General features: G+C 50.2%; 11 non-coding genes across 11 annotated transcripts; all 11 read right to left on the bottom strand.

Annotated features, from left to right (window-relative positions):
- Positions 1–735: 735 nt before the first annotated feature.
- Trnal-uaa (transfer RNA leucine (anticodon UAA)) lies at positions 736–819 on the bottom strand. Its single transcript has one exon. It is a non-coding gene; the product is annotated as a tRNA-Leu (tRNA).
- Positions 820–2,605: 1,786 nt separating this feature from the next.
- On the bottom strand, positions 2,606–2,689 carry Trnal-uaa (transfer RNA leucine (anticodon UAA)). The gene has a single exon. It is a non-coding gene; the product is annotated as a tRNA-Leu (tRNA).
- A 1,786-nt stretch (positions 2,690–4,475) lies between these two features.
- On the bottom strand, positions 4,476–4,559 carry Trnal-uaa (transfer RNA leucine (anticodon UAA)). The gene has a single exon. It is a non-coding gene; the product is annotated as a tRNA-Leu (tRNA).
- A 1,786-nt stretch (positions 4,560–6,345) lies between these two features.
- Trnal-uaa (transfer RNA leucine (anticodon UAA)) lies at positions 6,346–6,429 on the bottom strand. The gene has a single exon. It is a non-coding gene; the product is annotated as a tRNA-Leu (tRNA).
- A 1,786-nt stretch (positions 6,430–8,215) lies between these two features.
- Positions 8,216–8,299, bottom strand: Trnal-uaa (transfer RNA leucine (anticodon UAA)). The gene has a single exon. It is a non-coding gene; the product is annotated as a tRNA-Leu (tRNA).
- Positions 8,300–10,085: 1,786 nt separating this feature from the next.
- Trnal-uaa (transfer RNA leucine (anticodon UAA)) lies at positions 10,086–10,169 on the bottom strand. Its single transcript has one exon. It is a non-coding gene; the product is annotated as a tRNA-Leu (tRNA).
- A 1,786-nt stretch (positions 10,170–11,955) lies between these two features.
- On the bottom strand, positions 11,956–12,039 carry Trnal-uaa (transfer RNA leucine (anticodon UAA)). Its single transcript has one exon. It is a non-coding gene; the product is annotated as a tRNA-Leu (tRNA).
- A 1,786-nt stretch (positions 12,040–13,825) lies between these two features.
- Trnal-uaa (transfer RNA leucine (anticodon UAA)) lies at positions 13,826–13,909 on the bottom strand. Its single transcript has one exon. It is a non-coding gene; the product is annotated as a tRNA-Leu (tRNA).
- Positions 13,910–15,695: 1,786 nt separating this feature from the next.
- Trnal-uaa (transfer RNA leucine (anticodon UAA)) lies at positions 15,696–15,779 on the bottom strand. Its single transcript has one exon. It is a non-coding gene; the product is annotated as a tRNA-Leu (tRNA).
- A 1,786-nt stretch (positions 15,780–17,565) lies between these two features.
- On the bottom strand, positions 17,566–17,649 carry Trnal-uaa (transfer RNA leucine (anticodon UAA)). The gene has a single exon. It is a non-coding gene; the product is annotated as a tRNA-Leu (tRNA).
- A 1,786-nt stretch (positions 17,650–19,435) lies between these two features.
- Trnal-uaa (transfer RNA leucine (anticodon UAA)) lies at positions 19,436–19,519 on the bottom strand. Its single transcript has one exon. It is a non-coding gene; the product is annotated as a tRNA-Leu (tRNA).
- Between the last annotated feature and the right edge of the window lie 174 nt (positions 19,520–19,693).

The raw sequence follows: 19,693 nt of genomic DNA, 5'->3' as shown, positions 1-19,693 counted from the left end.
GTGGCCGCAGGTTCGCGAATTTGCGTCCCGAGAGGCAAGAGAGGGGTCAGCGTGCTGGACCGTATCATTACCGCGCAGCAACACCGAAAACTAAGGGAAAAGGCAAAATAAAAGATTCCAACAGCACGCAGACTTCCTAGTTAGCCACTGAGCCGTGTACTAAGCACGCAAAAACGCTGCTTAACTTCGGTGATCGGACGAGAACCCGCGTCGTCAGCGTGGCACACAAGTCGGCGAGAACGTTTCCAGACGTGCGGACATCTCAGTCCTTGTACAGATCACTTGGGATTTGCCTGGCAGTCTCTCGCGCTGCCTTTTAGGGAAGCAATATGGAATATCCCTTGGTGGGATGTAACCCATAGCCTTCCCGTTGTTAGCATGACACATTAACTTAGTGAGCATACTGCCCACGCAATACGGCCGCTTCAGAACTCCAGCACCTGAACCACCGTTTCATCTATCTTTATTAAGGCCTTAAGATTCATTTAAACACGTATGCGTTGCTGTTGAGGTTTTCTCGCTGTCGCTTGGAACCCAGAGCCACAGCACAACAACAACGGAAACGTCCGTGAGAAGAGCTAAACCTCGACGCAGGAAAAGTATGTTCCGCTATTTCTTTTCGACCGCTCGGGCTGTCACTGTCGTCTCTAGTAAAATCTGCGGCGTGTTCCTGCATAATTTACTTGTTCTGTAAGATCAAGGGAGTATGTTAGTTTCAGAATGTTTAAAATGCTTTGTCAGATGTGGGGTTCGAACCCACGCTCCCTTGCGGGAACCAGAGCTTAAATCTGGCGCCTTAGACCGCTCGGCCAATCTGACGTGCGAGGCAAGAGCTCCAGAGACTTCCATCTCTAGCAATATCTCAAAGAACCTCACTGCGAAATCTGTTTCTTTTTTCGGTAGGATGGAATTATGTCAGTTTTAGAAAATTTAAGACGCAATGTCAGACATGGCGTAGAAAATGCACCCTCCCTTTCGGGAAGCAATGTGGCGCGTTGGACCGCTTTCTTCCGTCGTTTCTAGTTTGAACTGTAACTAGCAAAACTGTATTTAGTAATAGGAACATTTTCACATTGATGCAAAGAAAACTAGATATTGGCCAACGGCAAATAAGGCCGTTTCCTAGCAACAGCCACGCTGTGCATCACGCACTCGTGGGAAGCCAATGAAATACTTCCCGTGAGGCTCAAACTGTCGACCTTCACTTTACAATACTTAGGCACTGCCCCGGTGGTACCGACGCGTACATACTGAAACGTCTTTGGATCGTCAGTGAGTACTTCATATTAGAAATTTCGTGTTCGCCCTGATGTGCATTAAAGGGCAGATTCTTCAGTAAAAGTTAGTTCTGCGCTCAGTTTCAGTATATGGCCCTAGCAGCACCAGGAAAACGGGTTCACATGTGCTCGCCTTCCACTCGGCGTTGAGCGCCTACAGCGAGATTGCCTTCGGCCTCTGGCGCCAGGAGGGAAGGCGACACATCACGGCGCAAGCAGCGCGTAGCAGAAGGCGGTGGTGCTGTGTCGGTCAGCATGGTTGCTTCCCAAGTAGCTGATCCGGGTTCGAAACCCGGACACCGCACCGAAGTTGTCTTCTTTACCCAGGAGAGTGTTTCCAACGCTCGCGATCGTCGAATTTCCGAACTGTCGTGTTACGAATGGTTTTCCTTCGCCCCTCGTCCCGCTCCGCGTAGGCTAGTGCGGATTGCGATTCACAGCATCGTGTGTCCCCATGTGTCGACTTGTCTCGACTTTGCTCGGCTGACGCGAAAGCTGACGCTTGCAAATGGTCGTATATGTAGAGGAAGGGCGCTAGAAACGACTGGGAGAGACCAACTCGACAAACGCACAACGGACCCTTTCATTTGACTGTGGCCGCAGGTTCGCGAATTTGCGTCCCGAGAGGCAAGAGAGGGGTCAGCGTGCTGGACCGTATCATTACCGCGCAGCAACACCGAAAACTAAGGGAAAAGGCAAAATAAAAGATTCCAACAGCACGCAGACTTCCTAGTTAGCCACTGAGCCGTGTACTAAGCACGCAAAAACGCTGCTTAACTTCGGTGATCGGACGAGAACCCGCGTCGTCAGCGTGGCACACAAGTCGGCGAGAACGTTTCCAGACGTGCGGACATCTCAGTCCTTGTACAGATCACTTGGGATTTGCCTGGCAGTCTCTCGCGCTGCCTTTTAGGGAAGCAATATGGAATATCCCTTGGTGGGATGTAACCCATAGCCTTCCCGTTGTTAGCATGACACATTAACTTAGTGAGCATACTGCCCACGCAATACGGCCGCTTCAGAACTCCAGCACCTGAACCACCGTTTCATCTATCTTTATTAAGGCCTTAAGATTCATTTAAACACGTATGCGTTGCTGTTGAGGTTTTCTCGCTGTCGCTTGGAACCCAGAGCCACAGCACAACAACAACGGAAACGTCCGTGAGAAGAGCTAAACCTCGACGCAGGAAAAGTATGTTCCGCTATTTCTTTTCGACCGCTCGGGCTGTCACTGTCGTCTCTAGTAAAATCTGCGGCGTGTTCCTGCATAATTTACTTGTTCTGTAAGATCAAGGGAGTATGTTAGTTTCAGAATGTTTAAAATGCTTTGTCAGATGTGGGGTTCGAACCCACGCTCCCTTGCGGGAACCAGAGCTTAAATCTGGCGCCTTAGACCGCTCGGCCAATCTGACGTGCGAGGCAAGAGCTCCAGAGACTTCCATCTCTAGCAATATCTCAAAGAACCTCACTGCGAAATCTGTTTCTTTTTTCGGTAGGATGGAATTATGTCAGTTTTAGAAAATTTAAGACGCAATGTCAGACATGGCGTAGAAAATGCACCCTCCCTTTCGGGAAGCAATGTGGCGCGTTGGACCGCTTTCTTCCGTCGTTTCTAGTTTGAACTGTAACTAGCAAAACTGTATTTAGTAATAGGAACATTTTCACATTGATGCAAAGAAAACTAGATATTGGCCAACGGCAAATAAGGCCGTTTCCTAGCAACAGCCACGCTGTGCATCACGCACTCGTGGGAAGCCAATGAAATACTTCCCGTGAGGCTCAAACTGTCGACCTTCACTTTACAATACTTAGGCACTGCCCCGGTGGTACCGACGCGTACATACTGAAACGTCTTTGGATCGTCAGTGAGTACTTCATATTAGAAATTTCGTGTTCGCCCTGATGTGCATTAAAGGGCAGATTCTTCAGTAAAAGTTAGTTCTGCGCTCAGTTTCAGTATATGGCCCTAGCAGCACCAGGAAAACGGGTTCACATGTGCTCGCCTTCCACTCGGCGTTGAGCGCCTACAGCGAGATTGCCTTCGGCCTCTGGCGCCAGGAGGGAAGGCGACACATCACGGCGCAAGCAGCGCGTAGCAGAAGGCGGTGGTGCTGTGTCGGTCAGCATGGTTGCTTCCCAAGTAGCTGATCCGGGTTCGAAACCCGGACACCGCACCGAAGTTGTCTTCTTTACCCAGGAGAGTGTTTCCAACGCTCGCGATCGTCGAATTTCCGAACTGTCGTGTTACGAATGGTTTTCCTTCGCCCCTCGTCCCGCTCCGCGTAGGCTAGTGCGGATTGCGATTCACAGCATCGTGTGTCCCCATGTGTCGACTTGTCTCGACTTTGCTCGGCTGACGCGAAAGCTGACGCTTGCAAATGGTCGTATATGTAGAGGAAGGGCGCTAGAAACGACTGGGAGAGACCAACTCGACAAACGCACAACGGACCCTTTCATTTGACTGTGGCCGCAGGTTCGCGAATTTGCGTCCCGAGAGGCAAGAGAGGGGTCAGCGTGCTGGACCGTATCATTACCGCGCAGCAACACCGAAAACTAAGGGAAAAGGCAAAATAAAAGATTCCAACAGCACGCAGACTTCCTAGTTAGCCACTGAGCCGTGTACTAAGCACGCAAAAACGCTGCTTAACTTCGGTGATCGGACGAGAACCCGCATCGTCAGCGTGGCACACAAGTCGGCGAGAACGTTTCCAGACGTGCGGACATCTCAGTCCTTGTACAGATCACTTGGGATTTGCCTGGCAGTCTCTCGCGCTGCCTTTTAGGGAAGCAATATGGAATATCCCTTGGTGGGATGTAACCCATAGCCTTCCCGTTGTTAGCATGACACATTAACTTAGTGAGCATACTGCCCACGCAATACGGCCGCTTCAGAACTCCAGCACCTGAACCACCGTTTCATCTATCTTTATTAAGGCCTTAAGATTCATTTAAACACGTATGCGTTGCTGTTGAGGTTTTCTCGCTGTCGCTTGGAACCCAGAGCCACAGCACAACAACAACGGAAACGTCCGTGAGAAGAGCTAAACCTCGACGCAGGAAAAGTATGTTCCGCTATTTCTTTTCGACCGCTCGGGCTGTCACTGTCGTCTCTAGTAAAATCTGCGGCGTGTTCCTGCATAATTTACTTGTTCTGTAAGATCAAGGGAGTATGTTAGTTTCAGAATGTTTAAAATGCTTTGTCAGATGTGGGGTTCGAACCCACGCTCCCTTGCGGGAACCAGAGCTTAAATCTGGCGCCTTAGACCGCTCGGCCAATCTGACGTGCGAGGCAAGAGCTCCAGAGACTTCCATCTCTAGCAATATCTCAAAGAACCTCACTGCGAAATCTGTTTCTTTTTTCGGTAGGATGGAATTATGTCAGTTTTAGAAAATTTAAGACGCAATGTCAGACATGGCGTAGAAAATGCACCCTCCCTTTCGGGAAGCAATGTGGCGCGTTGGACCGCTTTCTTCCGTCGTTTCTAGTTTGAACTGTAACTAGCAAAACTGTATTTAGTAATAGGAACATTTTCACATTGATGCAAAGAAAACTAGATATTGGCCAACGGCAAATAAGGCCGTTTCCTAGCAACAGCCACGCTGTGCATCACGCACTCGTGGGAAGCCAATGAAATACTTCCCGTGAGGCTCAAACTGTCGACCTTCACTTTACAATACTTAGGCACTGCCCCGGTGGTACCGACGCGTACATACTGAAACGTCTTTGGATCGTCAGTGAGTACTTCATATTAGAAATTTCGTGTTCGCCCTGATGTGCATTAAAGGGCAGATTCTTCAGTAAAAGTTAGTTCTGCGCTCAGTTTCAGTATATGGCCCTAGCAGCACCAGGAAAACGGGTTCACATGTGCTCGCCTTCCACTCGGCGTTGAGCGCCTACAGCGAGATTGCCTTCGGCCTCTGGCGCCAGGAGGGAAGGCGACACATCACGGCGCAAGCAGCGCGTAGCAGAAGGCGGTGGTGCTGTGTCGGTCAGCATGGTTGCTTCCCAAGTAGCTGATCCGGGTTCGAAACCCGGACACCGCACCGAAGTTGTCTTCTTTACCCAGGAGAGTGTTTCCAACGCTCGCGATCGTCGAATTTCCGAACTGTCGTGTTACGAATGGTTTTCCTTCGCCCCTCGTCCCGCTCCGCGTAGGCTAGTGCGGATTGCGATTCACAGCATCGTGTGTCCCCATGTGTCGACTTGTCTCGACTTTGCTCGGCTGACGCGAAAGCTGACGCTTGCAAATGGTCGTATATGTAGAGGAAGGGCGCTAGAAACGACTGGGAGAGACCAACTCGACAAACGCACAACGGACCCTTTCATTTGACTGTGGCCGCAGGTTCGCGAATTTGCGTCCCGAGAGGCAAGAGAGGGGTCAGCGTGCTGGACCGTATCATTACCGCGCAGCAACACCGAAAACTAAGGGAAAAGGCAAAATAAAAGATTCCAACAGCACGCAGACTTCCTAGTTAGCCACTGAGCCGTGTACTAAGCACGCAAAAACGCTGCTTAACTTCGGTGATCGGACGAGAACCCGCGTCGTCAGCGTGGCACACAAGTCGGCGAGAACGTTTCCAGACGTGCGGACATCTCAGTCCTTGTACAGATCACTTGGGATTTGCCTGGCAGTCTCTCGCGCTGCCTTTTAGGGAAGCAATATGGAATATCCCTTGGTGGGATGTAACCCATAGCCTTCCCGTTGTTAGCATGACACATTAACTTAGTGAGCATACTGCCCACGCAATACGGCCGCTTCAGAACTCCAGCACCTGAACCACCGTTTCATCTATCTTTATTAAGGCCTTAAGATTCATTTAAACACGTATGCGTTGCTGTTGAGGTTTTCTCGCTGTCGCTTGGAACCCAGAGCCACAGCACAACAACAACGGAAACGTCCGTGAGAAGAGCTAAACCTCGACGCAGGAAAAGTATGTTCCGCTATTTCTTTTCGACCGCTCGGGCTGTCACTGTCGTCTCTAGTAAAATCTGCGGCGTGTTCCTGCATAATTTACTTGTTCTGTAAGATCAAGGGAGTATGTTAGTTTCAGAATGTTTAAAATGCTTTGTCAGATGTGGGGTTCGAACCCACGCTCCCTTGCGGGAACCAGAGCTTAAATCTGGCGCCTTAGACCGCTCGGCCAATCTGACGTGCGAGGCAAGAGCTCCAGAGACTTCCATCTCTAGCAATATCTCAAAGAACCTCACTGCGAAATCTGTTTCTTTTTTCGGTAGGATGGAATTATGTCAGTTTTAGAAAATTTAAGACGCAATGTCAGACATGGCGTAGAAAATGCACCCTCCCTTTCGGGAAGCAATGTGGCGCGTTGGACCGCTTTCTTCCGTCGTTTCTAGTTTGAACTGTAACTAGCAAAACTGTATTTAGTAATAGGAACATTTTCACATTGATGCAAAGAAAACTAGATATTGGCCAACGGCAAATAAGGCCGTTTCCTAGCAACAGCCACGCTGTGCATCACGCACTCGTGGGAAGCCAATGAAATACTTCCCGTGAGGCTCAAACTGTCGACCTTCACTTTACAATACTTAGGCACTGCCCCGGTGGTACCGACGCGTACATACTGAAACGTCTTTGGATCGTCAGTGAGTACTTCATATTAGAAATTTCGTGTTCGCCCTGATGTGCATTAAAGGGCAGATTCTTCAGTAAAAGTTAGTTCTGCGCTCAGTTTCAGTATATGGCCCTAGCAGCACCAGGAAAACGGGTTCACATGTGCTCGCCTTCCACTCGGCGTTGAGCGCCTACAGCGAGATTGCCTTCGGCCTCTGGCGCCAGGAGGGAAGGCGACACATCACGGCGCAAGCAGCGCGTAGCAGAAGGCGGTGGTGCTGTGTCGGTCAGCATGGTTGCTTCCCAAGTAGCTGATCCGGGTTCGAAACCCGGACACCGCACCGAAGTTGTCTTCTTTACCCAGGAGAGTGTTTCCAACGCTCGCGATCGTCGAATTTCCGAACTGTCGTGTTACGAATGGTTTTCCTTCGCCCCTCGTCCCGCTCCGCGTAGGCTAGTGCGGATTGCGATTCACAGCATCGTGTGTCCCCATGTGTCGACTTGTCTCGACTTTGCTCGGCTGACGCGAAAGCTGACGCTTGCAAATGGTCGTATATGTAGAGGAAGGGCGCTAGAAACGACTGGGAGAGACCAACTCGACAAACGCACAACGGACCCTTTCATTTGACTGTGGCCGCAGGTTCGCGAATTTGCGTCCCGAGAGGCAAGAGAGGGGTCAGCGTGCTGGACCGTATCATTACCGCGCAGCAACACCGAAAACTAAGGGAAAAGGCAAAATAAAAGATTCCAACAGCACGCAGACTTCCTAGTTAGCCACTGAGCCGTGTACTAAGCACGCAAAAACGCTGCTTAACTTCGGTGATCGGACGAGAACCCGCGTCGTCAGCGTGGCACACAAGTCGGCGAGAACGTTTCCAGACGTGCGGACATCTCAGTCCTTGTACAGATCACTTGGGATTTGCCTGGCAGTCTCTCGCGCTGCCTTTTAGGGAAGCAATATGGAATATCCCTTGGTGGGATGTAACCCATAGCCTTCCCGTTGTTAGCATGACACATTAACTTAGTGAGCATACTGCCCACGCAATACGGCCGCTTCAGAACTCCAGCACCTGAACCACCGTTTCATCTATCTTTATTAAGGCCTTAAGATTCATTTAAACACGTATGCGTTGCTGTTGAGGTTTTCTCGCTGTCGCTTGGAACCCAGAGCCACAGCACAACAACAACGGAAACGTCCGTGAGAAGAGCTAAACCTCGACGCAGGAAAAGTATGTTCCGCTATTTCTTTTCGACCGCTCGGGCTGTCACTGTCGTCTCTAGTAAAATCTGCGGCGTGTTCCTGCATAATTTACTTGTTCTGTAAGATCAAGGGAGTATGTTAGTTTCAGAATGTTTAAAATGCTTTGTCAGATGTGGGGTTCGAACCCACGCTCCCTTGCGGGAACCAGAGCTTAAATCTGGCGCCTTAGACCGCTCGGCCAATCTGACGTGCGAGGCAAGAGCTCCAGAGACTTCCATCTCTAGCAATATCTCAAAGAACCTCACTGCGAAATCTGTTTCTTTTTTCGGTAGGATGGAATTATGTCAGTTTTAGAAAATTTAAGACGCAATGTCAGACATGGCGTAGAAAATGCACCCTCCCTTTCGGGAAGCAATGTGGCGCGTTGGACCGCTTTCTTCCGTCGTTTCTAGTTTGAACTGTAACTAGCAAAACTGTATTTAGTAATAGGAACATTTTCACATTGATGCAAAGAAAACTAGATATTGGCCAACGGCAAATAAGGCCGTTTCCTAGCAACAGCCACGCTGTGCATCACGCACTCGTGGGAAGCCAATGAAATACTTCCCGTGAGGCTCAAACTGTCGACCTTCACTTTACAATACTTAGGCACTGCCCCGGTGGTACCGACGCGTACATACTGAAACGTCTTTGGATCGTCAGTGAGTACTTCATATTAGAAATTTCGTGTTCGCCCTGATGTGCATTAAAGGGCAGATTCTTCAGTAAAAGTTAGTTCTGCGCTCAGTTTCAGTATATGGCCCTAGCAGCACCAGGAAAACGGGTTCACATGTGCTCGCCTTCCACTCGGCGTTGAGCGCCTACAGCGAGATTGCCTTCGGCCTCTGGCGCCAGGAGGGAAGGCGACACATCACGGCGCAAGCAGCGCGTAGCAGAAGGCGGTGGTGCTGTGTCGGTCAGCATGGTTGCTTCCCAAGTAGCTGATCCGGGTTCGAAACCCGGACACCGCACCGAAGTTGTCTTCTTTACCCAGGAGAGTGTTTCCAACGCTCGCGATCGTCGAATTTCCGAACTGTCGTGTTACGAATGGTTTTCCTTCGCCCCTCGTCCCGCTCCGCGTAGGCTAGTGCGGATTGCGATTCACAGCATCGTGTGTCCCCATGTGTCGACTTGTCTCGACTTTGCTCGGCTGACGCGAAAGCTGACGCTTGCAAATGGTCGTATATGTAGAGGAAGGGCGCTAGAAACGACTGGGAGAGACCAACTCGACAAACGCACAACGGACCCTTTCATTTGACTGTGGCCGCAGGTTCGCGAATTTGCGTCCCGAGAGGCAAGAGAGGGGTCAGCGTGCTGGACCGTATCATTACCGCGCAGCAACACCGAAAACTAAGGGAAAAGGCAAAATAAAAGATTCCAACAGCACGCAGACTTCCTAGTTAGCCACTGAGCCGTGTACTAAGCACGCAAAAACGCTGCTTAACTTCGGTGATCGGACGAGAACCCGCGTCGTCAGCGTGGCACACAAGTCGGCGAGAACGTTTCCAGACGTGCGGACATCTCAGTCCTTGTACAGATCACTTGGGATTTGCCTGGCAGTCTCTCGCGCTGCCTTTTAGGGAAGCAATATGGAATATCCCTTGGTGGGATGTAACCCATAGCCTTCCCGTTGTTAGCATGACACATTAACTTAGTGAGCATACTGCCCACGCAATACGGCCGCTTCAGAACTCCAGCACCTGAACCACCGTTTCATCTATCTTTATTAAGGCCTTAAGATTCATTTAAACACGTATGCGTTGCTGTTGAGGTTTTCTCGCTGTCGCTTGGAACCCAGAGCCACAGCACAACAACAACGGAAACGTCCGTGAGAAGAGCTAAACCTCGACGCAGGAAAAGTATGTTCCGCTATTTCTTTTCGACCGCTCGGGCTGTCACTGTCGTCTCTAGTAAAATCTGCGGCGTGTTCCTGCATAATTTACTTGTTCTGTAAGATCAAGGGAGTATGTTAGTTTCAGAATGTTTAAAATGCTTTGTCAGATGTGGGGTTCGAACCCACGCTCCCTTGCGGGAACCAGAGCTTAAATCTGGCGCCTTAGACCGCTCGGCCAATCTGACGTGCGAGGCAAGAGCTCCAGAGACTTCCATCTCTAGCAATATCTCAAAGAACCTCACTGCGAAATCTGTTTCTTTTTTCGGTAGGATGGAATTATGTCAGTTTTAGAAAATTTAAGACGCAATGTCAGACATGGCGTAGAAAATGCACCCTCCCTTTCGGGAAGCAATGTGGCGCGTTGGACCGCTTTCTTCCGTCGTTTCTAGTTTGAACTGTAACTAGCAAAACTGTATTTAGTAATAGGAACATTTTCACATTGATGCAAAGAAAACTAGATATTGGCCAACGGCAAATAAGGCCGTTTCCTAGCAACAGCCACGCTGTGCATCACGCACTCGTGGGAAGCCAATGAAATACTTCCCGTGAGGCTCAAACTGTCGACCTTCACTTTACAATAATTAGGCACTGCCCCGGTGGTACCGACGCGTACATACTGAAACGTCTTTGGATCGTCAGTGAGTACTTCATATTAGAAATTTCGTGTTCGCCCTGATGTGCATTAAAGGGCAGATTCTTCAGTAAAAGTTAGTTCTGCGCTCAGTTTCAGTATATGGCCCTAGCAGCACCAGGAAAACGGGTTCACATGTGCTCGCCTTCCACTCGGCGTTGAGCGCCTACAGCGAGATTGCCTTCGGCCTCTGGCGCCAGGAGGGAAGGCGACACATCACGGCGCAAGCAGCGCGTAGCAGAAGGCGGTGGTGCTGTGTCGGTCAGCATGGTTGCTTCCCAAGTAGCTGATCCGGGTTCGAAACCCGGACACCGCACGGAAGTTGTCTTCTTTACCCAGGAGAGTGTTTCCAACGCTCGCGATCGTCGAATTTCCGAACTGTCGTGTTACGAATGGTTTTCCTTCGCCCCTCGTCCCGCTCCGCGTAGGCTAGTGCGGATTGCGATTCACAGCATCGTGTGTCCCCATGTGTCGACTTGTCTCGACTTTGCTCGGCTGACGCGAAAGCTGACGCTTGCAAATGGTCGTATATGTAGAGGAAGGGCGCTAGAAACGACTGGGAGAGACCAACTCGACAAACGCACAACGGACCCTTTCATTTGACTGTGGCCGCAGGTTCGCGAATTTGCGTCCCGAGAGGCAAGAGAGGGGTCAGCGTGCTGGACCGTATCATTACCGCGCAGCAACACCGAAAACTAAGGGAAAAGGCAAAATAAAAGATTCCAACAGCACGCAGACTTCCTAGTTAGCCACTGAGCCGTGTACTAAGCACGCAAAAACGCTGCTTAACTTCGGTGATCGGACGAGAACCCGCGTCGTCAGCGTGGCACACAAGTCGGCGAGAACGTTTCCAGACGTGCGGACATCTCAGTCCTTGTACAGATCACTTGGGATTTGCCTGGCAGTCTCTCGCGCTGCCTTTTAGGGAAGCAATATGGAATATCCCTTGGTGGGATGTAACCCATAGCCTTCCCGTTGTTAGCATGACACATTAACTTAGTGAGCATACTGCCCACGCAATACGGCCGCTTCAGAACTCCAGCACCTGAACCACCGTTTCATCTATCTTTATTAAGGCCTTAAGATTCATTTAAACACGTATGCGTTGCTGTTGAGGTTTTCTCGCTGTCGCTTGGAACCCAGAGCCACAGCACAACAACAACGGAAACGTCCGTGAGAAGAGCTAAACCTCGACGCAGGAAAAGTATGTTCCGCTATTTCTTTTCGACCGCTCGGGCTGTCACTGTCGTCTCTAGTAAAATCTGCGGCGTGTTCCTGCATAATTTACTTGTTCTGTAAGATCAAGGGAGTATGTTAGTTTCAGAATGTTTAAAATGCTTTGTCAGATGTGGGGTTCGAACCCACGCTCCCTTGCGGGAACCAGAGCTTAAATCTGGCGCCTTAGACCGCTCGGCCAATCTGACGTGCGAGGCAAGAGCTCCAGAGACTTCCATCTCTAGCAATATCTCAAAGAACCTCACTGCGAAATCTGTTTCTTTTTTCGGTAGGATGGAATTATGTCAGTTTTAGAAAATTTAAGACGCAATGTCAGACATGGCGTAGAAAATGCACCCTCCCTTTCGGGAAGCAATGTGGCGCGTTGGACCGCTTTCTTCCGTCGTTTCTAGTTTGAACTGTAACTAGCAAAACTGTATTTAGTAATAGGAACATTTTCACATTGATGCAAAGAAAACTAGATATTGGCCAACGGCAAATAAGGCCGTTTCCTAGCAACAGCCACGCTGTGCATCACGCACTCGTGGGAAGCCAATGAAATACTTCCCGTGAGGCTCAAACTGTCGACCTTCACTTTACAATACTTAGGCACTGCCCCGGTGGTACCGACGCGTACATACTGAAACGTCTTTGGATCGTCAGTGAGTACTTCATATTAGAAATTTCGTGTTCGCCCTGATGTGCATTAAAGGGCAGATTCTTCAGTAAAAGTTAGTTCTGCGCTCAGTTTCAGTATATGGCCCTAGCAGCACCAGGAAAACGGGTTCACATGTGCTCGCCTTCCACTCGGCGTTGAGCGCCTACAGCGAGATTGCCTTCGGCCTCTGGCGCCAGGAGGGAAGGCGACACATCACGGCGCAAGCAGCGCGTAGCAGAAGGCGGTGGTGCTGTGTCGGTCAGCATGGTTGCTTCCCAAGTAGCTGATCCGGGTTCGAAACCCGGACACCGCACCGAAGTTGTCTTCTTTACCCAGGAGAGTGTTTCCAACGCTCGCGATCGTCGAATTTCCGAACTGTCGTGTTACGAATGGTTTTCCTTCGCCCCTCGTCCCGCTCCGCGTAGGCTAGTGCGGATTGCGATTCACAGCATCGTGTGTCCCCATGTGTCGACTTGTCTCGACTTTGCTCGGCTGACGCGAAAGCTGACGCTTGCAAATGGTCGTATATGTAGAGGAAGGGCGCTAGAAACGACTGGGAGAGACCAACTCGACAAACGCACAACGGACCCTTTCATTTGACTGTGGCCGCAGGTTCGCGAATTTGCGTCCCGAGAGGCAAGAGAGGGGTCAGCGTGCTGGACCGTATCATTACCGCGCAGCAACACCGAAAACTAAGGGAAAAGGCAAAATAAAAGATTCCAACAGCACGCAGACTTCCTAGTTAGCCACTGAGCCGTGTACTAAGCACGCAAAAACGCTGCTTAACTTCGGTGATCGGACGAGAACCCGCGTCGTCAGCGTGGCACACAAGTCGGCGAGAACGTTTCCAGACGTGCGGACATCTCAGTCCTTGTACAGATCACTTGGGATTTGCCTGGCAGTCTCTCGCGCTGCCTTTTAGGGAAGCAATATGGAATATCCCTTGGTGGGATGTAACCCATAGCCTTCCCGTTGTTAGCATGACACATTAACTTAGTGAGCATACTGCCCACGCAATACGGCCGCTTCAGAACTCCAGCACCTGAACCACCGTTTCATCTATCTTTATTAAGGCCTTAAGATTCATTTAAACACGTATGCGTTGCTGTTGAGGTTTTCTCGCTGTCGCTTGGAACCCAGAGCCACAGCACAACAACAACGGAAACGTCCGTGAGAAGAGCTAAACCTCGACGCAGGAAAAGTATGTTCCGCTATTTCTTTTCGACCGCTCGGGCTGTCACTGTCGTCTCTAGTAAAATCTGCGGCGTGTTCCTGCATAATTTACTTGTTCTGTAAGATCAAGGGAGTATGTTAGTTTCAGAATGTTTAAAATGCTTTGTCAGATGTGGGGTTCGAACCCACGCTCCCTTGCGGGAACCAGAGCTTAAATCTGGCGCCTTAGACCGCTCGGCCAATCTGACGTGCGAGGCAAGAGCTCCAGAGACTTCCATCTCTAGCAATATCTCAAAGAACCTCACTGCGAAATCTGTTTCTTTTTTCGGTAGGATGGAATTATGTCAGTTTTAGAAAATTTAAGACGCAATGTCAGACATGGCGTAGAAAATGCACCCTCCCTTTCGGGAAGCAATGTGGCGCGTTGGACCGCTTTCTTCCGTCGTTTCTAGTTTGAACTGTAACTAGCAAAACTGTATTTAGTAATAGGAACATTTTCACATTGATGCAAAGAAAACTAGATATTGGCCAACGGCAAATAAGGCCGTTTCCTAGCAACAGCCACGCTGTGCATCACGCACTCGTGGGAAGCCAATGAAATACTTCCCGTGAGGCTCAAACTGTCGACCTTCACTTTACAATACTTAGGCACTGCCCCGGTGGTACCGACGCGTACATACTGAAACGTCTTTGGATCGTCAGTGAGTACTTCATATTAGAAATTTCGTGTTCGCCCTGATGTGCATTAAAGGGCAGATTCTTCAGTAAAAGTTAGTTCTGCGCTCAGTTTCAGTATATGGCCCTAGCAGCACCAGGAAAACGGGTTCACATGTGCTCGCCTTCCACTCGGCGTTGAGCGCCTACAGCGAGATTGCCTTCGGCCTCTGGCGCCAGGAGGGAAGGCGACACATCACGGCGCAAGCAGCGCGTAGCAGAAGGCGGTGGTGCTGTGTCGGTCAGCATGGTTGCTTCCCAAGTAGCTGATCCGGGTTCGAAACCCGGACACCGCACCGAAGTTGTCTTCTTTACCCAGGAGAGTGTTTCCAACGCTCGCGATCGTCGAATTTCCGAACTGTCGTGTTACGAATGGTTTTCCTTCGCCCCTCGTCCCGCTCCGCGTAGGCTAGTGCGGATTGCGATTCACAGCATCGTGTGTCCCCATGTGTCGACTTGTCTCGACTTTGCTCGGCTGACGCGAAAGCTGACGCTTGCAAATGGTCGTATATGTAGAGGAAGGGCGCTAGAAACGACTGGGAGAGACCAACTCGACAAACGCACAACGGACCCTTTCATTTGACTGTGGCCGCAGGTTCGCGAATTTGCGTCCCGAGAGGCAAGAGAGGGGTCAGCGTGCTGGACCGTATCATTACCGCGCAGCAACACCGAAAACTAAGGGAAAAGGCAAAATAAAAGATTCCAACAGCACGCAGACTTCCTAGTTAGCCACTGAGCCGTGTACTAAGCACGCAAAAACGCTGCTTAACTTCGGTGATCGGACGAGAACCCGCGTCGTCAGCGTGGCACACAAGTCGGCGAGAACGTTTCCAGACGTGCGGACATCTCAGTCCTTGTACAGATCACTTGGGATTTGCCTGGCAGTCTCTCGCGCTGCCTTTTAGGGAAGCAATATGGAATATCCCTTGGTGGGATGTAACCCATAGCCTTCCCGTTGTTAGCATGACACATTAACTTAGTGAGCATACTGCCCACGCAATACGGCCGCTTCAGAACTCCAGCACCTGAACCACCGTTTCATCTATCTTTATTAAGGCCTTAAGATTCATTTAAACACGTATGCGTTGCTGTTGAGGTTTTCTCGCTGTCGCTTGGAACCCAGAGCCACAGCACAACAACAACGGAAACGTCCGTGAGAAGAGCTAAACCTCGACGCAGGAAAAGTATGTTCCGCTATTTCTTTTCGACCGCTCGGGCTGTCACTGTCGTCTCTAGTAAAATCTGCGGCGTGTTCCTGCATAATTTACTTGTTCTGTAAGATCAAGGGAGTATGTTAGTTTCAGAATGTTTAAAATGCTTTGTCAGATGTGGGGTTCGAACCCACGCTCCCTTGCGGGAACCAGAGCTTAAATCTGGCGCCTTAGACCGCTCGGCCAATCTGACGTGCGAGGCAAGAGCTCCAGAGACTTCCATCTCTAGCAATATCTCAAAGAACCTCACTGCGAAATCTGTTTCTTTTTTCGGTAGGATGGAATTATGTCAGTTTTAGAAAATTTAAGACGCAATGTCAGACATGGCGTAGAAAATGCACCCTCCCTTTCGGGAAGCAATGTGGCGCGTTGGACCGCTTTCTTCCGTCGTTTCTAGTTTGAACTGTAACTAGCAAAACTGTATTTAGTAATAGGAACATTTTCACATTGATGCAAAGAAAACTAGATATTGGCCAACGGCAAATAAGGCCGTTTCCTAGCAACAGCCACGCTGTGCATCACGCACTCGTGGGAAGCCAATGAAATACTTCCCGTGAGGCTCAAACTGTCGACCTTCACTTTACAATACTTAGGCACTGCCCCGGTGGTACCGACGCGTACATACTGAAACGTCTTTGGATCGTCAGTGAGTACTTCATATTAGAAATTTCGTGTTCGCCCTGATGTGCATTAAAGGGCAGATTCTTCAGTAAAAGTTAGTTCTGCGCTCAGTTTCAGTATATGGCCCTAGCAGCACCAGGAAAACGGGTTCACATGTGCTCGCCTTCCACTCGGCGTTGAGCGCCTACAGCGAGATTGCCTTCGGCCTCTGGCGCCAGGAGGGAAGGCGACACATCACGGCGCAAGCAGCGCGTAGCAGAAGGCGGTGGTGCTGTGTCGGTCAGCATGGTTGCTTCCCAAGTAGCTGATCCGGGTTCGAAACCCGGACACCGCACCGAAGTTGTCTTCTTTACCCAGGAGAGTGTTTCCAACGCTCGCGATCGTCGAATTTCCGAACTGTCGTGTTACGAATGGTTTTCCTTCGCCCCTCGTCCCGCTCCGCGTAGGCTAGTGCGGATTGCGATTCACAGCATCGTGTGTCCCCATGTGTCGACTTGTCTCGACTTTGCTCGGCTGACGCGAAAGCTGACGCTTGCAAATGGTCGTATATGTAGAGGAAGGGCGCTAGAAACGACTGGGAGAGACCAACTCGACAAACGCACAACGGACCCTTTCATTTGACTGTGGCCGCAGGTTCGCGAATTTGCGTCCCGAGAGGCAAGAGAGGGGTCAGCGTGCTGGACCGTATCATTACCGCGCAGCAACACCGAAAACTAAGGGAAAAGGCAAAATAAAAGATTCCAACAGCACGCAGACTTCCTAGTTAGCCACTGAGCCGTGTACTAAGCACGCAAAAACGCTGCTTAACTTCGGTGATCGGACGAGAACCCGCGTCGTCAGCGTGGCACACAAGTCGGCGAGAACGTTTCCAGACGTGCGGACATCTCAGTCCTTGTACAGATCACTTGGGATTTGCCTGGCAGTCTCTCGCGCTGCCTTTTAGGGAAGCAATATGGAATATCCCTTGGTGGGATGTAACCCATAGCCTTCCCGTTGTTAGCATGACACATTAACTTAGTGAGCATACTGCCCACGCAATACGGCCGCTTCAGAACTCCAGCACCTGAACCACCGTTTCATCTATCTTTATTAAGGCCTTAAGATTCATTTAAACACGTATGCGTTGCTGTTGAGGTTTTCTCGCTGTCGCTTGGAACCCAGAGCCACAGCACAACAACAACGGAAACGTCCGTGAGAAGAGCTAAACCTCGACGCAGGAAAAGTATGTTCCGCTATTTCTTTTCGACCGCTCGGGCTGTCACTGTCGTCTCTAGTAAAATCTGCGGCGTGTTCCTGCATAATTTACTTGTTCTGTAAGATCAAGGGAGTATGTTAGTTTCAGAATGTTTAAAATGCTTTGTCAGATGTGGGGTTCGAACCCACGCTCCCTTGCGGGAACCAGAGCTTAAATCTGGCGCCTTAGACCGCTCGGCCAATCTGACGTGCGAGGCAAGAGCTCCAGAGACTTCCATCTCTAGCAATATCTCAAAGAACCTCACTGCGAAATCTGTTTCTTTTTTCGGTAGGATGGAATTATGTCAGTTTTAGAAAATTTAAGACGCAATGTCAGACATGGCGTAGAAAATGCACCCTCCCTTTCGGGAAGCAATGTGGCGCGTTGGACCGCTTTCTTCCGTCGTTTCTAGTTTGAACTGTAACTAGCAAAACTGTATTTAGTAATAGGAACATTTTCACATTGATGCAAAGAAAACTAGATATTGGCCAACGGCAAATAAGGCCGTTTCCTAGCAACAGCCACGCTGTGCATCACGCACTCGTGGGAAGCCAATGAAATACTTCCCGTGAGGCTCAAACTGTCGACCTTCACTTTACAATACTTAGGCACTGCCCCGGTGGTACCGACGCGTACATACTGAAACGTCTTTGGATCGTCAGTGAGTACTTCATATTAGAAATTTCGTGTTCGCCCTGATGTGCATTAAAGGGCAGATTCTTCAGTAAAAGTTAGTTCTGCGCTCAGTTTCAGTATATGGCCCTAGCAGCACCAGGAAAACGGGTTCACATGTGCTCGCCTTCCACTCGGCGTTGAGCGCCTACAGCGAGATTGCCTTCGGCCTCTGGCGCCAGGAGGGAAGGCGACACATCACGGCGCAAGCAGCGCGTAGCAGAAGGCGGTGGTGCTGTGTCGGTCAGCATGGTTGCTTCCCAAGTAGCTGATCCGGGTTCGAAACCCGGACACCGCACCGAAGTTGTCTTCTTTACCCAGGAGAGTGTTTCCAACGCTCGCGATCGTCGAATTTCCGAACTGTCGTGTTACGAATGGTTTTCCTTCGCCCCTCGTCCCGCTCCGCGTAGGCTAGTGCGGATTGCGATTCACAGCATCGTGTGTCCCCATGTGTCGACTTGTCTCGACTTTGCTCGGCTGACGCGAAAGCTGACGCTTGCAAATGGTCGTATATGTAGAGGAAGGGCGCTAGAAACGACTGGGAGAGACCAACTCGACAAACGCACAACGGACCCTTTCATTTGACTGTGGCCGCAGGTTCGCGAATTTGCGTCCCGAGAGGCAAGAGAGGGGTCAGCGTGCTGGACCGTATCATTACCGCGCAGCAACACCGAAAACTAAGGGAAAAGGCAAAATAAAAGATTCCAACAGCACGCAGACTTCCTAGTTAGCCACTGAGCCGTGTACTAAGCACGCAAAAACGCTGCTTAACTTCGGTGATCGGACGAGAACCCGCGTCGTCAGCGTGGCACACAAGTCGGCGAGAACGTTTCCAGACGTGCGGACATCTCAGTCCTTGTACAGATCACTTGGGATTTGCCTGGCAGTCTCTCGCGCTGCCTTTTAGGGAAGCAATATGGAATATCCCTTGGTGGGATGTAACCCATAGCCTTCCCGTTGTTAGCATGACACATTAACTTAGTGAGCATACTGCCCACGCAATACGGCCGCTTCAGAACTCCAGCACCTGAACCACCGTTTCATCTATCTTTATTAAGGCCTTAAGATTCATTTAAACACGTATGCGTTGCTGTTGAGGTTTTCTCGCTGTCGCTTGGAACCCAGAGCCACAGCACAACAACAACGGAAACGTCCGTGAGAAGAGCTAAACCTCGACGCAGGAAAAGTATGTTCCGCTATTTCTTTTCGACCGCTCGGGCTGTCACTGTCGTCTCTAGTAAAATCTGCGGCGTGTTCCTGCATAATTTACTTGTTCTGTAAGATCAAGGGAGTATGTTAGTTTCAGAATGTTTAAAATGCTTTGTCAGATGTGGGGTTCGAACCCACGCTCCCTTGCGGGAACCAGAGCTTAAATCTGGCGCCTTAGACCGCTCGGCCAATCTGACGTGCGAGGCAAGAGCTCCAGAGACTTCCATCTCTAGCAATATCTCAAAGAACCTCACTGCGAAATCTGTTTCTTTTTTCGGTAGGATGGAATTATGTCAGTTTTAGAAAATTTAAGACGCAATGTCAGACATGGCGTAGAAAATGCACCCTCCCTTTCGGGAAGCAATGTGGCG

The sequence above is a fragment of the Schistocerca serialis genome, chromosome 7 (genome assembly GCF_023864345.2).
Source record: "Schistocerca serialis cubense isolate TAMUIC-IGC-003099 chromosome 7, iqSchSeri2.2, whole genome shotgun sequence".
Taxonomy (NCBI): Eukaryota; Metazoa; Arthropoda; class Insecta; order Orthoptera; family Acrididae; genus Schistocerca; species Schistocerca serialis.
Note: the sequence above shows the minus strand (reverse complement) of the source record. Positions and strands in the feature narration are given on the sequence as shown.